We start from the raw sequence: 14848 nt of genomic DNA on the forward strand, positions 1-14848 counted from the left end.
ATGTCTTCTGTACAGCCCAGAGAAAGTCACCCTCATGGCTGTGAGCACCTTCCACATCAAGGAGGAGGGTGAAAAGGCAAAGTGCTTCTAGGTAGAATAAAGAAGAAGAGAGAAGGCTAGAAAAAGGTATTTGCTCAACTATTGTGTTTACTTTTGTACTTATCACATATTATGTGGTTTTGTCTGAAGCAATATATTCAGGATAAGGTTTTAAGGAGTTGGGGTGGATAGGCTGGGGGCTGAAGCTGCAAAAAACTAATAGTTACAATCGCTGATGTAAATGTTTATTACTGACCTTGAAAAACAGTAGTTTGACAAAAATGATGTGAAACTATCACATGTTAAAGGGATAACACTTCACCTACCCCTCCATTGAGTGGTGAGAAGATAATGAGGGGATTTTTATTTTGGATTGAACTATCCCTTTTACTAAGGGTTTGCTTACCAGCTTTTTTTTTAACCTCATGTCACACTCTTCCTGAGTGGATAACATTTACTCAGTTGCCATTTTCTTTTCTATATTTAGTATAACCTCACAGCTCATCAATATAATTTATTTTCCACATTTGCACAAAATGAAATTTTTCATGCAGATTTATTTTACAGGTATACAAAGGTTACAACAAACTTTGCAATTATTTGTCTGCTCTAATCTACTTATTTTAAAAGTTGGAAATGAAATCTTTTTGAATCAAACAGTAACTTGCTGCAGAAGTTCAACCTCTCCCACAAGAATAGATGCCATGTAAACATCCCCCCATCTTTCCCAAGTTGTAACAGCCCTGAAAAGGTTGTGCGGGAAGTCATGGTGAATTCTGATTGACTGTGACATCTATGTGATTTAAATGGAAGACCTGTGTACCTCTGAAGTTTACCAACATCAAATATAAAGCAAAACAAAACCTCATTGTTCCAGCGAGACCGCTTCACTTTAAATATTTCAAAAACCTTCCCCCTTTTTCCTCTTGCCGACAATCAGGAAACAATCTTTCCTTGTCTCTCCCCGGCATCTTCAGGGACTCTGGGTACACAGTGTGTGGGAAGACGTCTGAATTCAAGATGACTGCTCCACATCCGATGGCGGATGGGTGTAGCTGGTGGAGGGCATATTAATTGGTGATGTGGCTGGCTTCTCCTGCGGAGGGAGAATAGGAATATGAGTGGCTCCCACTGGCTCAGCGCGTCACATAACCAGTGACCTAGAAAAGGAACACTTATCACTCCCTGGAGCGGACAGCAGAGGAGCCTCACTGCTAACGAGTGCACGGAGCTGACGTCTGTTGCTGAGAAGAGACAACAGGGGCATTGTGGGTATGCAGGACAAGCAGAACTGAGTCTAACAAACTAAGGAGGAAGATATGCAGTGAGTGACTGTGGACTGCTATTTATAGCATTTGATGAATGGTTCATAATAAACCAGAATGTGAGTTAATATAAGAATGTTTGATTGTTTAATTGTTTAAATTCTATTCTATTTATAATTATTTTATATAATTTCTTCATTCATTCAGTCTGGTTTGTCATCAGTTCTGCTCATAACTCTGTTGTCATTTCCGATCCAGCCACTCCCCCACCTACTTCTGGTTAAATCACCTCACTTCTCCATTTAAGTGGACTAGTATAGCTCCACTATACTAGTCCACTTCCTTTGTTCTCTGCCAAATTATCTTTGTGCCATGTGCCTTTAGCTTCCCAGCGCTGTATTCTTAAGTCCTGTTATATTGATCCTGTTTTTTAGACCCAGTCTGTTAAACCTACCTTTCGTTGAAGTTTGCCATCCTGGATTTCTGTATCCTTTTGTCAAGTTAAGACTTTTGAACTTTCAGCTGCATCCTGAGTTGTGCATTTAGGTTCTGTTGTGCCTATCTTGATCTGTGACATCCTGCATATCCTCTATCAATTGGTGCTGCAGCCAAACCATAGTGTTGCTGAGCTGGAGCCACCCAGCAAACCAGACAGTCAAACAGCTTAGATAGTAGATGATTTTGATTAAGCATGTCTGTCATGTTAGAAATCAAGTAACACTGCATTTACAGACAGTAATAAAGTCATAAAGTACTCAGTTGGTCAAGATGCTGCAAACTGCTAAACACATCCTGTGGTGTAAGAGTGCTTTCCAACCTAAGTCACAGGATAAATTTGGTGTTTCATGAAATAGTCATGGAAGAACAAAAAAGATGAATGTTACACAAAATCAGAATTAATAGTTATTACTTTTATACCTCAGCAAAGGAACATTTTACATTTTCAAGCACATAAATAGGTCACTTCTAGACTTTGCTTTCAAAAAGCCAAAAAGGTTGAGAACCACTGGATTCTATTTCTTTAGGATGAAAATAATATATTATATTTTATAATATTCAAAACAACATGGCTTATTGCATATGAAAAAGAAATGCATAATGCCTATTATTATACGTTATTATCTAAGTGATAATGACATATTTGGGTTTAAATGTATTTCATAGGATAAAATGTTACTATATTGTGTCCTCTTTTTCTTTTAAAAGAAACCCTCTCCCCATCCTTTCATTTGTCTCCCCCACTGACGTGCATCACAGCCTTCACATTAATCACCCGTCTGTCGCTCCATTCTCTCCTCCTCCTGCTCTCAATTTATTCACATTCCTGTCTTTCCTCTTCCTTTAACGTGAATCAAGCCTAATTAGGCGCTCTCAAGATCTGATTTTCATAAAAGGCTCGGGGGAAGTGAGGGGTTTGGTTATGACAATTATTTTTCATATATGGAACAGGGACAATGTATAAATGGTTATGAGTATTCAGCGCCTTAAAGGAAATCCCCGAAAGATGCTGCTTTGATTGTGATATTACAAAGAAACGCTGCCATTTGTAAATATGTCGGTCAATGTTGAGGCTCGGCAGATAACAGAAATAACCATGTTATTTCAGTGTATCACTTGGAAAACTGATCATTAGATTTGATAAGAAAATAAGTGAAATACTGTGTTCTGCAAAATATAAAAAAAATTATATAAAAAACTATCCAAACATGCAAAATATCTGTATTACACCACAGCAGAGGTATAGGGACGTTTTTCCATGATGAACTGATTGACTGAGTCCACATTTAGCTCTCTTCAGTATTGGTCTTCTACGGTAGCCTTCCTTTGCTCCAATTAATGGAAACCATGGTTTCAAATACAGCACTAACAAAGACCGTAGAAATAGACAGCAAATGTACAATTTTAAGATATTCGTTTGAAACTGTGCCCAACATAAAATCAACCAAACTGTGTTATCATCAGCACATATTTAACTTATATTCTCCGAAAAACATATGAAACATATGTTCTGGACACCCACACAAGCACACACATTTTCCAGCTTTCTAGTATTGAATAAATTCATTTTTTACATTATTTAGAGTGTATGTGCCGATCATCCAATTACAGCCTCAGGGTGGATGTAGGGGGGTGAGAAAACATTGGTTTAGGTGGAGAATATCCGATGATGTCCCCTGTTATATTAACCACACACACACACATAAATTCATGTACAATGATAATCTGCTATACTGCATGCGCTCTATTGTTTACAGCCCCCTGGACGGGGTCTCCAGATGGTGGGGTGCCTATTACTGAGGCCCCTACTGTGAGGGCCCCGGTGTGTGTGTGTGTGTGTGTGTGTGTGTGTGTGTGTGTGTGTGTGTGTGTGTGTGTGTGTGTGTGTGTGTGGTTGCATGTGTTTATCTGTGAATTGTGTAGATGCACAAACACAAATTTTTGTATGAATTTCTCTATATTTGGGGGGGGGGGGTAAAGGTGAGCCAGAGGCAAAGGTGAGCCAGAGGCAACATACAGGGAGACACCAGTGTGGCATTCCTTCAAAGACCTGATCAGAGCCACTTCTCTGACAAAGGGGAGAGCAGTGTGTGTTTCTCCGGGGGATTAGCTCGGCCTCGTCCATTAGGCCTCAGCCAAACTCCCCTAAGGAGACGATGGTTGGCTCTATAGCATGAAACGCATACAGCACTCACACTGCTGTATGCTGGGCCCAGCTCATGAATATCATTACATAGTAACCTGGGGATAAAGCTCAACATCACACAACATGTTTTACAGTGCAGTCAGGACGAGCTCCAGAGTGTTTGGAAGCTCACTAAAAGTCTTTATTTTTAAAGACTTATGTCGTTTTGGGTTGAGAGAAATGTTTAAAGTCTCTGCTGTAACATTGTGATGAGGATTTATTTCTGACAACAGCTTTCTTTCAGCAGGGAACTTTTCACTGTTTGGTGTTTGTTAAAATTAAAGGAAAAATGAAGAGAAGAGAAGAGAAGCTTTTTAAATCAAGACGCATTTATGTTTTTCATCTCTATCTGTTCTAAGCGACAGCTTCCAACCACTTCTGACCTTTGTCCCCTGGAGCCCACTGCTCAACATTACAACACATTGATAAGCAGAGGAAGAACCAAGCATCAATACTGCGTTTACTGAGGTTACGAGCAATCAAATTGCATCTAACAGCATTATGGCAACTTGGATTAAAAAGATAATAATAATTATATTAAAGGAATGGTGTGGAATTAATGCAAATAATAAATTAAATGATATAATAATAAAATGGCTTTTGTCGCCATTTAAGGGGTAATTAGCACAGGTTGATACTGACTCCATTATAAAGGTTGCAAATTGAAATGACTGTACACTTTTTGAGTATTTCAAAAGTAAATGGTTATGCATTGTTTGGGGATGAAACAATCTGTTGATTTGTGGGATAGACTGTTACTTTATAGATAGATAGTTAATGCCAAATGATTTTATTCTCAAATTAATACCTTTTGGATTTTAAATTATTGGTTGGACAAGACAAGCAATTTGAATATGTCATCTTGTATTCTAAGAGATTGTGATGAGCATTTTGGACTTTTTTGGGACATTTGACGGACAAAACTAATATTTTAATTGTATTTAATTACAGTATGATGGATTATATTTTATAAAATAATTTTTTTTTTAAATTTAAATCTTTATTACTGTATTTTTTCTGATATTTTTCTAAAACTAACTTACTTAATTTGTCTCTTCTTCATTTTGTGGTGCAGTAATCGCCCAGGAAAGAAAAAAAAGATATTCATGTATGAAGAACATACGTGATAGAACACCTTGAGACATCTCATCGTCCCTGTTATGAATTGTCAGTTCTTGTACTTATATTTTGTGTGTAATCTTTGCACCTCCGATTAAATAAATTGCCTCATTTGGTTAATAAAGTTACATTTACAAACTTCCACATTGTTGATCGTTGACACACCCTGACAAAAATGAATTCCAATTTTTATAAATAAGTTAGTTTTAACTTAAAAAATCTGGCATATATTTGAAAACTATCACAGTGCTCTTTGGATTTAATAGAACACTGTGTGCAAATTACACAGTCACAGAGAACAGATAGAGACAGAGATAGACACTATCTGTGGAAAATTCATGGCATTTCCTGCCATCATGGTGACAATCTGAACTGTAGATACAATTCATTACCTGCAGGATAGCTGACAGTACGTGCTGTATGCCACAGAGGCACGCTGACATTTCAATATAATGGTGCCAATAATGCATTCATCTGTTCACCATTTATGGACCAGCAGTCAGTACTGATGTGATAGTCAGGAGTGACATGATATGCACCTCAAGCTGCTGCTGCATCTTTGATGGGAAAGGTTTGACTTTTAGCATTTGGATAAACAGAGGATTGACAAAAGTAAAGAGAGACAAAATCGGTTTAATATTCTTCAGAATTTTACTTTAATGGCAGAAAATCTGTTTTAAAATATTGTAATATTCATACAGCCTTAAAATTCTCTAAGGACAATTCAGACATTTATATTATATTATATTGTGTATTGTATTGTATATAATTGTCATCATCAATCCATTATCATCAAAATTCTTTGCACAGCATTCCCTCGTGTGCCCCTTTTCAGCCAGTGATGAATTATTTAATCATAGTATGGATGTACAAGCTCTAAGTGCTTTGCGGTTGCAGAGCCACATTGCCTAGGGGCGGAGAAAGGGACTTGGTGAGACGGGTGGCCAGGTATTTAACAAAAGAGCAAGCAAGCAAGGCAAAAAAAGGCAGTACTTGCCAAAGGTCATAGCCACCCACCAGGTCTTCAGTGATATTTCAAATTTGTAGGTGAAAAACACCTGCTTTACTGCACTCAGCTCTCTGTGTACGCACACCACCTTGAGGCCTGCCGCGGTAATCCCAACGGCATTAGTATGTGGTGAGAATGATGAACGGGAAAGGATGTGGTAGAACGTGTAAGAGAAATCATAAAGAAAAAAGAGAGAAATTAGAGGAGAAACAAATGAAAAGGACAGAAAGCAAAAAAGTAAAAAACAAGAAAAAGACAAAACTGTAGATATAAAATACAAATCAGAAAAAAGGACAGAGAGAAATGGAAAGACAAAATAAGACAGGAAAGGACAGCAGATGGAGGTAGGGAGATAAAGGAAAGTGGAGAGATGGGGTAGAAAGAGGAGAAATAAGACTTCATTACAGCAATGTGTCTCCTGCTAAAGCTAGAAATCAGATAGGCTCTGATTGTTTTTTTTCTTAGATACACTGTAATCTCAATGATCTCTAAATACTGCTGTAATTGGATTCTTCTGGGATGATCAGCAAAAAAACCTTTGCTCCTTACAAGAGAAGGAAAGATAACTGAAAGATAGATAAAGCTTTTTATTTTTTTTAAAAAGTATAATCAAAAATTACATTATCTTGTAATAATTAGGCTTTTAAATATTACACAGAAATATAACCTCACATATTTTGATGCTAAATTGTAGAATATGAAAATGTTCATTCTATCATTAGAGTTGGTCTTGTTGTATCTTCCCTCACAGATAAGTTTGACATTTTGGCAAATGTGCTTACATGCTTTCTTGCCAAGAGCAAGATAAGAAGACGGATACCTCTCTCATACACAGTAGTAAGAGATAGTCTGTGAACTCTTTGGAATGACCTGGTTTTCTCCATTAATTGAAGATTTAATATGATCTGATCTTCTTCACTGTCACAGACAAACAGAATGTGTTTAAGCTAATAACACACAAACAATTATTATTTTTCATGTATTTATTTAACACAGCCATTGGACATTCACAGTGCCGGTGGAAAAAGTCAGAGAACCCTTGCATTTAATAATTGGTCAAACCTCCCTTGGCAGCAAAAAACCTTAAAACCAGTAGCTGCAGATCAGGAGGATTTTGAACTGTTCTTACTTTAGTTCTGTTTGAGCTCAGCCACATGATTTGGACATCTGGCCTGAACATCTCTCTTGAGCTCATTCCACAGCATCTCTATTAGGGCCAATCCAAAAGGCAGATTTTCTGACTGGTCAGACTGCACCCACTAACATTCAGCTCTTGACAAAATGTCTTCTTTGTCTTCTTTGACCAATTACAATTGTCTTGATTGGAGCTGAGACCAGGATGCACTAGTAATGACTAGGAGGAGACGTGGTTGAGTCGAGCATTGTCATTAAATAGATTTTTTATAAACAGTAAAAGACGCAAAGGTGGGCCTGGTTCGGGCACTCAGCTGTGGGATATAGAATGTGCAGAGCTGGCTCAGCAGGAGCAGGAACAGCTGCATTGAGTTTTCTCGTGCTCTACTTTAAATGCAGTCCCGGTTGGGACACACACACACACAAATGCACGTATGTCAACCATGTGATTGTATGATAGTGTGTACGTTTTTGCCTTTTTTTCACAGAAAAATAACGAAAGGGGAGGACAATCCCGTCTGAAATAGGGGTTTATACCAGTCTGTGGTTTATACCCACAATGCACACATTGAGTCAGACTAAGACTGTCCAAATTTTGGACAATGGTCTTTTTTGGACTCTTTTCCCATCTAATATTTGCAGTAAAATGTATCTGGATCTATATTTTAATCAATTTCTGTGTTTGTAGAAGGACTTCAACAATTTTCTCATGATCTTTTCCTGTGTCTGTCCAGGATATCAGTTCTATACAATAAGCCTTTTAACAAGGCCAAATCTTTGATATAACTGATTAAGAGTACCAAGACACACAACATTTGATTAAAAAAATGTTGTATTTCAGAGGCATGAAGCTGGTGAAGTGAATACAATGTCCTGTCAAGAGAAATATTTTTATATGAGGTGAGGTCCAGGAAATGAAACTGTTTAAAATCCTGGAATTGAGAACAAAGGCATCATCGACAAAATAATTTTTAGGACTCCTTTGTTTCAAGGGATGTAATTATAAAGTAGTCTGTTCAAATTCAATCATAATTATATACAGGAACTGGCCCAATTAGTGATCCCATTTATTCCATCTGTTTGAATGCCACCTTTGTTATTGAAAGAGAATATTACTCTTGTGTGTGTTGGCTTCATAGAATATTTGTTGTAATTTCATAATAAATTATAAATGACGGTATGTCATTTATTTGAAGAGATGCTGCTTAAAGAAAGGAATAGATTTTTCTCTGCGTTGGTGATAAGTAATCAGAGGTCAGTCTGTTTGATATGAAATGTGCCGTACACAAATAGACATACAGAACAAACATCTGCCATAACTTTTTTTCTTGATGACAAGATATTGTGGTTTGAACATTTGACATGTAACCCTGAAGCAATTACTGTCATAGAAGGTGTGCCAAATTGGTGTAAAAATGTTTAAGCTGTCTGTAAATTAATTTTTCCTTTGAAATGGCATTAAAACTCCCCTGAAAAATGAATTGCTAATTGCCATATAAACTCTTAAAGGGATGGTGAACAGACTATAAACCGTGCTGAGCAAAACAATATGGCTGTTACAGGTTCATTTGAATTTTTTTTCAAAATGTCTCTCTGTCTGTCTTTCTATCCCAGCAAACAGGGTCATTAGGGTGTTTTTTCTGCTAATTTGACCTTTAGTTGAAACTGGCACATCACTGGCCTCTAGCAAGCAGAGTAACCTGTTAGCAGTGTAGTGCCACCACTTTCCATTTAGATACAATACATCATTACTTCTTTTTCTAGAAACTCAGCTAAATTTGTGTTGCAATAAGTGTAGTATGTCAGATCCCTATTTTCTTGCCACAGAAACTAAGATAAGACTGTTCTCCCATAAAAACACAATTATACAGTATATGTTGTTTGTGCAAGCAGCTTGTTACAAGATCTGGCAGCCGTGTGAAACAGTGTGTCAATTTGGAGCAAATGTTCCAAGTGACAAAATGGGTGGATAGATGGCTTGGAAAAACACTGTACTTCAAAAAGAGAGATCACAGTCAACTTTTCTGCATTCAACCAACAGTCAAATTGTTTATTTTAATGATCACAGCAATTACTCTATAACCTTAACCTCAAATGATTGATCGTGTAATGGTGGGACCTTGCTACAACAGCTCCATCCTCCCATTGCAACTACCTGGCTCTAAATGCGCAATATGGGAGCATTCATATTCAGGATATTTTAGCTTCTTTTCTGGATAGTAGGAGGAAGTGTAGACATGTCATCCATCATCCATCTTTATATACAGTATATTGTTTGTCTCTGGTTTTACTTAACAAACCAATGCAATGCAATGCAAAGGTCATTTTATGTGATAAAATGCTATAGCAGCTAGAGTAACTGTCTTAGAATAATGCAAGTCTGAATATCAGGAGAAAAAAATATATAATATATTATTTCCACTTTGCACAATAACGTCTGGTTGCCAACATATTGATTTGACAGTTTTTGTCACCCAATCCTACTTTTCCTCCAAATATTTCTTATAAACTACTATATTGCTTTCTTGCTTTTGTCCTAAATTTTTTCTTTTATTTCTGTTTCTTTCTCCCCTCTCTGTCCTTTCATTTTCTTCCTCCTTGGCTCCATTTATTCCTCTTTCACCGTTGCTTTGGCTCCCCTCTGCTGCTTCACAGCCCTCTTTCCCCTCTGATCTCTCTTCCTTTCTTTTGATTGATCACCATTTCAATAACAGTGGCCAAGGTTATTTGGCAGCCACCACAGAGCACATTTGTTTGTCCCCCTCTGCAACTGAAGAAGATACTCCGCTATTCTAATGGACTCCAGAAGAGAGAGTCCTTAAACTGGTTTAAAAAGAAGGCCAGCAGATCCCTCTTCCTCTCTTCCCTCTCTCCTTCTCAGCCTTTGTGGGCGCTGACAAAGGACTCCCTCTGTGTTTGCCATGGGACCAGATGTACCCAGGCAGTTCACAAGATACTAGTGCATGGAAGCCCTTTTCTTCCTCATGCTATAGGACATTAAAGCTGGACTTAGCATATTGGCAGCTCTAAATTAAATTGAGAGGTGACTGGAAACTTCTTATCCTCAGTAAGCATAAATCATGTAAGGTGTCACTAAACTTCACTTCACTAGCTTCTGTTTTCCAACAATAAAACTGAAAGGAGGGCCGATGCTAATGCTTGAGTCCAAATTAAAAGGCAAAATAGCACGACTCAAATTTGTCCCATTATGAATCACTTTCTTTTTACACAGATTTTAATACAACTCAGTATTAGAGGCTTGACTTCTGCTACCAGCTCACATTGCAGCCCTGTACCCTCTGCTTCATGCACACAATAGGAGACAATCCAGAGATGGACTGAAGTCAAGCAGGGGTCAGCGGTGTCCTTGTGAATGTCATCCCTGATGCGTTGGCTCTCTGGCCAATAGGGAAGCAGAAAATGTTGGTGGGTCTTTGTGCAGCACTGAGACGCTGCTGTGGAATGAAATTTCTAATTTCTTAACGGCACTGAATCAATCTACAGTTGTTATGCTAATTTTGTTTGTGTTTTTAATGTTCCTTTGGCATGCAGACTATATCATTTGAGTAGATCAAATGACAGTACAAATTCAACATCTATGAGGGGCCATTTTGGGTTCAGCATCTTGCCTAAGGACACTTTGGCATTGGCCGGGACTCAAACCACCAAACTTCTGCTAGTTTTGTTGATAAATACATATGCTCTATCTGATATCTCTAAAAAAAATTATTCTCTGATTCTTTTTTAATGTGATCTCTTATCATTTTGACCAGCTGAGTTTGGTGCTCTCTTAAGCATACCAGGTGCTGGCAATCTGAAGTGTACCAAGTGGAATCACGAGAAGAAGGGAGGGAAGAAACAGCATATTATTAAGTTGTTTATTGTTGTCCTTCCGTCCTTGATAAGATTAACTGTAGCCTGAATATGGTGCAGGAATAACATTGTTGACAGCTTTTATTCCTTGTTTTCTCACCCTTTACTTACTATCAGATTAGATGGGTGGTTTTGACCTATGTGGACTCTTTATCTTTTTGAATGCTTTTTATATCAGACATTAATAAATCTTGGTTGATCTAATCGTCAAGAAAAAATCTGATTGAAAAGTAAGATATCAACATATTGAAATAAAATGAAAAACTAGGGGTCAGATCTCATCTTTAGATAGAATCAAACTTATAAGAGTGTTTTCACACCTAATCCATTTTGTTTGGTTTAAACAAACTCTGAATTTGCCCAGTTTGTGCGGGTTGATTTGGGTTAGTGAGAAAACTAGTGAGTAATCTAATCTCGACCAACCAGACTGAGGCAGCTCAAAAAGAAGATCTCTTTTGTGAAAGCAAATGTATGAAAAAGGGTATTGTTGTGAGAGCTGATATTGGATGTGACTACCAATAAATCCATCTACTGCTCATGAACTGTTCAGAAAGTAATCTTATAATCAATCTGAATAAGCAATTTCTATGTTCATCTTTTGGTAACCATGGTAACATGTGTGTACGCACATGAGTGGAGGACTATACCCTTAAACCACCATTAAAACTGTGGTCTGTGTAATATACTTTGTTATCCCTCAGTCTATTGAGTAGTGATCCCACTGTAATAACCCCAGAATATTGGTGTAAAGGTTGTCCCTGATTCTGAGTTTGTAGGTTAAAAACCTAAGTCAGTGGAACAACAGTGCAACAGTGTTATCCATTCATGTGATGAGATTACATACAAAGTCAATGCAAAGACTGATTTGAACTCAATTCATGTGACGCATTTTCGCAAAAGCCAATCAGCGCTGAGAATTAAAGATTAAGATTTTATACTCACTGGACTCAGGTCCTGGCACCGACCATGCTAACACAAACAAATAAACAATGTTTTTGTTCGAAGACTCTTTTTTTGGTACCAAACTGATCGTGTGGGTACTTAAACAACTTTAACTGTTTTGGACATGTGTCCTTATCCCCTAAATCAAAAAAGTAATATTGAGCCCTCTCTGCTTCAGCTTGGTGGCTGGCTCCCTTTCTTTCTTTTCATTTGTCTCTCTAGTCTTCCCTCTCACTCTCTAATCTTTCAGAGTATCTATATGTTCTTCTCTTTCTCCCCTAAATTTTAAAAATAAACAAATAGCATATGTTATTAACAAGGAACGTGTTTGAATAAAGATGTGATGTTTAAAATGAAGTCCACTGACATAATGTATGTGCTGCCACACTAACAATTTTTGCATTAACTATCTGTCAACTTTTTCATCTGGTTCTTCCTGCTCAATCTCTCTCCCCTATCCATCTTCCTCTTTCCCTCTTTGCACTGACAATAACACATAAATATAATGTACGGAAATACAAAACAACATATTATGTGATAATAAATGAAGCCAACACACAGAGCATTTATAACATAAATATATGTAAGAAGTGATTGGGAAGAATCCACATTAGCTGACAGTTTATCATTACACTGCTTAGTATTGTAAAAATGATTGTGATGTCCACTGCAAAGAATGTAGGGACAGCAGTAGCTAACATGTCTTTATAACAATGTGGTCTTGACTACCGGTCCACTTTCTTACCTGGTTCATGCTCTCTTTCTCTCTGTCCATCCTGCTCTCTCTTTCCATTCTCCTCTCTACCTCTTTTCTCTGACAATAACACATAAACATATTGCATGGAAATAGAAAAAAATATATACCGGTAGTTGGGGAGAAGCCAAAGTGTTTAGTAACATAAAATCATTGATAAGTCCATTGTAATGACTGTAGGTAAAACAATGGCTAACAGGGATTTATAACTGTGTGGTCTTGACTATATGTTCACTTTGTCACCTGGCTATGCTCTCTTTCTCTGTCCATTCTGCTCTTTCTCCATCTCTGTCTCTCTATCATCCTCTGTCCCTCTTTGTACTGTCAACCAGATGGGAAACATAACAACCAAAGAATTTACAGTATGATACGAGGTATGAAGATGTGAATCTATGTGAATCTTCTGCATTCTAATTAAGTATTGGGTTGCTGTGCTCAATGCAGCAGGTAACATCATTTTGACCTTACTCTTTCACCTGAACCTGGCTGTATTCTTGAAATAAATATTCGGATATCCATCTATGGAAAAACAGACATTTCTTTAGGGTCGTATAAATAAGTTTGTTTTTTCCCAAAGGCTTTTTACCACAGCTAACCTCTTTTATGCCGCAGCAAGTCCATTGCGTTTGGTGTAAACGCAGCATTAGAGGCAGATTAAAGGGATAGTCCACCCAAAAATGAAATTTCACTCATTATCTACTCACCACTATGCCGATGGAGGGGTGGCTACAGTGTTTGAGTCAACAAAACACTTTTGGAGTTTCAGGGGTAAACTTTGTAGCAGCTGAGTCCGATACAATTGAAGTAACTGGCGACTGAAGCGACCAAGACTTCAGATGTAATAAAACTGAAAAACATAACATGCCTCCATACTGCTCGTGTGGTGTCTTCCAAGTATCCACAAGCCCAGACATTCATATTTAAATTGAAACGGCATTATTTAGACCATGTTGTAAGCCTATATGTCCATTGATATCTTCTTACGAGGGGCATTCATGGACGTGGAAACGTCCGCTAGCTTAGCCACTTCCGGAAGTGACTTTTAGACTTAAAACAGGGTGTAAATTACCTCATTTCCAGTCGAATATGAATGTCGGGGCTTGCGAACACTTTGATTACACCACACCACGAGCAGTATGGAGGCATGTTATGTTTTTTCGGACTCGGCTGTTACAAAGTGTACCTCTGAGACTCCATAAATGTTTTGTGAACTCAAACACTTCACCCACCTCTCCATCAGCATCGTGGGGAGTAGATAGTGAGTTTCATTTTTGTGTGAACTATCCCTTTAAGTGTAGTTCTTATTTTGACCAAATTATGGAGCTGCCTCTCAATATTTTATTTTATCAATTGATAGAGAATTACAGTATTATGACATTGTTAGAGTTTGGAATATGGGAGGTGGCAAATACTGTTCTCATATCTGAAAATTATACAACATTACAGCACTGTAGTTTCACAAGGTATGCATTCATGAAGGGGACCTCATTGCTAGATACTGAAACCCAAATTGCCCCTCACATAGAAGCACTGAATGTGTGAATGGCAATAACCTGTACTGTAAAATGCGTGGTCATCAAGACTAGAGAAGTGCAATATAAATACAGACCATTTACCATTGCTCCAAGGACTATCTGCTGGATCTCCTGTCTTTTCGCCATCCTTTCTTCTTATGCATCCAACAACAACAACAACATCATTAAACTGCAAGCAAACTGACATCTCACCCCAACTCTTCCCCCTCACTCCTGTTTTACATCATTAAGTGGCAGCGTCAGGCTCAAAGGTAGTCGGGCAAAGTCTTTGAGAGAAAGGGCGCGCCTAGCAAGCGGGCATTTTGATGAGCTTGACACTCCCTCAACCAAAACATGCATCATTAGTAGTTCAGTCGAAACACCTATCTGCACAAACTTCATGTCTTTCTCCTTCCTATCTCTCTCACGCACGCACGCACGCGCACACGCACACACACACACACAGTTTCTTTCTTTCTCTGTCTCTCCCTCCATCTCCCATTTCCTTCTCAAGAC

Source organism: Hippoglossus hippoglossus, chromosome 16 (assembly GCF_009819705.1).
Source record: "Hippoglossus hippoglossus isolate fHipHip1 chromosome 16, fHipHip1.pri, whole genome shotgun sequence".
In the NCBI taxonomy this organism is placed as follows: domain Eukaryota; kingdom Metazoa; phylum Chordata; class Actinopteri; order Pleuronectiformes; family Pleuronectidae; genus Hippoglossus; species Hippoglossus hippoglossus.